Genomic DNA, 2759 nt, shown 5'->3' on the forward strand with positions numbered 1-2759 from the left:
AATCTGAAGAAACAATAATGCATCAGCGGCAGCAGAAACATGGCACATAGATATGAAAGCCCACTAATATTGACCATCAGGTGTAGGGCTTTGCTTTTCCAAATAGGCATTGAGTTCAGTTTGAGAGGTGGCCCACGGCGAGCTCCTCTTGTACATTAGTTTTTCTTCAAACTTCCACAGGCATATGGCTCACCACATGTGCTTTCAAATCCTGCTTTTGATGCCATAGGAGGCAAATCATTTTCTCAGGAACAATCAAAACTCGCGCTCTCTCTCTCTCTCTCTCAAATTTAAAAAAAAATGAGCGAAGTCATAGGTCAATCAATGTGGCCGCCTCCAAGAGGCTCAATCAAGCAAATCCACTCCCATCAGACTCTTATGCACCAAATAGAAAATCCATTTTAATATGTAAGTAATTCAAAGAATATCAAACTTTAGCAAGACTAAAGGCATATACAAATAAATAAGAAAAGTAAGTAAGGGCCATTCCAACAAGGTGCCACTATCCAACTCGCGGTTTAGCTGCCCTTTATCAAAGAGATTCAAGCACACCCAGCCATAAATTCTTCAAAATTCCAGTCATTAAAGAGGTCCCGTCTCACTGCATGACATCTTGTAAGACGAGGAGTATCAGAAGCATCGGCATTTCGGGGTGGCACAGGAGCCACCCTTGACCCTATAGATCCTGCAGTTAAGGTAGGCTCTGTAGGAGGTGGGGACGACTTCTTGGTAGTCCAACAGCATGACACCTCTGTATCTGATCGAGTTGAGTAACTCCGCATGATCTCTGGCGAGGTATCCATTGCATGGCATGCAAGGCAAACCAAACTCATTTCAAGAACAACATATGGAGTGTTTCCGTTTCAGGCTGCACAGACAAATACAGAGAAGTGAGCTGTATACTGATAGATCTCTCTCTCTCTCTCTCTCTCTCTCTCTCTCTCACACACACACACACACGTACAAATTTCTACACATCTAGATCTTCTTCCTCTCTACACATGTGACCTGGTTCTGCTATCCTTTTCTTTCTCTTTGGAAAACATCTTCCATGCTATACATACTCTCTCTCTCTCTCTCTCTCTCTCTCTCTCTCTCTCTGTACACAGTAGATCTACCTTCCTCTCTATGCGTATGAGCTGCATCTGCTATCTTCCTCTCTCTTTGGAAAACATCTTCCAGGCTACACTCTCTCTCTCTCTCTCTCTCACACGCACACGCACACGCACACAAACACACGTAAGAATTCTACACACATATAGACAGATCTTTCTTCCTCTCTATGCATATGCATCTTGGATCCTCCTCTTTCTTTTTGGAAAACATCTTCCATGCTATGCTCGCTCTCTCTCTCTCTCTCTCTCTCACACACACACACACACATACGACCCCCCTAACCTACAACTTCAGAACACTGCTCTCTCTCTCTCTCTCTCTCTCTCTCTCAGTGTGCGCGCGCGCCCAAGAACAAACTCTCTTTTCCCTCTCTTTATCCGACCTGCAACATCTCCCTCTCTCGCGCTTTCTCTCTCTCTCTCTCTCCCTCTCTCTCACACACACACACACACACAAAAAGAGAACAAAACACGAAATGCGGGATGAACTGTGCAGATCAGGCATACAGAGCAGGAGAAGAAAGGCGTAGGGAGTGAGACCAACCTGGAAGAAGGGCGAGAGAGCTATGGCGGAGATCGAAGGGTCGATAAAGAGAAGCGGCACGCCCCCACCAAAAGAGCGTAACCCAAATTAAGCCGCAAAAACGCGAACACTAGGGATATGATATGGCCCCATTTTTGTGAGGTAATTAGTTTCTTTTTGCCACCAAATACGGGCAGGGGCCCTTGTCCCCTTTTTTGCTGGACGAACTTCTAATTGCCTGACGCCACGCATTCCACTTTATGCCCCAAATTATTGCTTTGTTTATACGTCTCTTTCCCCCCCCCCCTCTCTCTCTCTCTCTCTCTCTCTCTCTCATGTGCCTTTCTTTGCCTCACCAACTTGCACTACCCATGTGGCATGACCCACTCACATGCACCAAGCACTTCACACAAATGCACTCTGCAGGTGATGGCTACACACAAATGCACTGTGCCTAGCTATACACACAAATGCACTGTGCTTGTGAAGGCAATATATCGCATTCAAGGCAACACCCCTCATCCTGTTGAAGAACCCTCTCCCATATGAGAACAAAGGCAATATATCGCATTCAAGGCAACACCCCTCATCCTGTTGAAGAACCCTCTCCCATATGAGAACAAAGTTGGCACCATCACCAGGCTAACTACATAGGATGAAAAAGACTTCTTATTCACGTATTTTGTTTCTCTCTAGTGGATGTCTCCATGCACAGCATATAAATCTTTTGAAATCTGCCATTTAACTTAAAGCTTTTATACATCAAATGTAATGAAAAACATACATATTGAAAATCATAATGAAACTCTAGAATACTATCCAAGTATCAAATATAAAATAATGTCACATTTCTCGCCCACACCTCTACTCCTTGGACTAGGAAGATGTGAACCATTGAGCCCGAGCACTCTAACTTGTGCCACCGTCCGGCGAGGAGCCCCAAAGTCTCACACTCGAGATCTGTAGGAGCCGCTTATGATGGCCATACCATTCCCATGGCACGAACACTCTAGGTCCATGATCACATAAGAGTCTAGAGACTGACATGTATATCCATCCCAGACCATGCCTGGCATAATGACACTTAGGAGCCACCTCTATCCTCACACCAAACATGTTAG

At 45.1% G+C, this 2759-nt stretch overlaps 1 long non-coding RNA gene across 1 annotated transcript; it reads right to left on the reverse strand.

Moving 5' to 3' along the window:
* Positions 1–381: 381 nt before the first annotated feature.
* LOC147638389 (uncharacterized) lies at positions 382–2335 on the reverse strand. The gene is made up of 2 exons (XR_015265867.1): positions 1660–2335; positions 382–868 (listed from the first exon to the last, which is right to left on the reverse strand). It is a non-coding gene; the product is annotated as an uncharacterized LOC147638389 (long non-coding RNA).
* Positions 2336–2759: the final 424 nt, after the last annotated feature.

The sequence above is a fragment of the Cibotium barometz genome, chromosome 5 (assembly GCF_041138505.1).
Source record: "Cibotium barometz isolate CiBa-2024 chromosome 5, ASM4113850v1, whole genome shotgun sequence".
Lineage (NCBI taxonomy): Eukaryota > Viridiplantae > Streptophyta > Polypodiopsida > Cyatheales > Cibotiaceae > Cibotium > Cibotium barometz.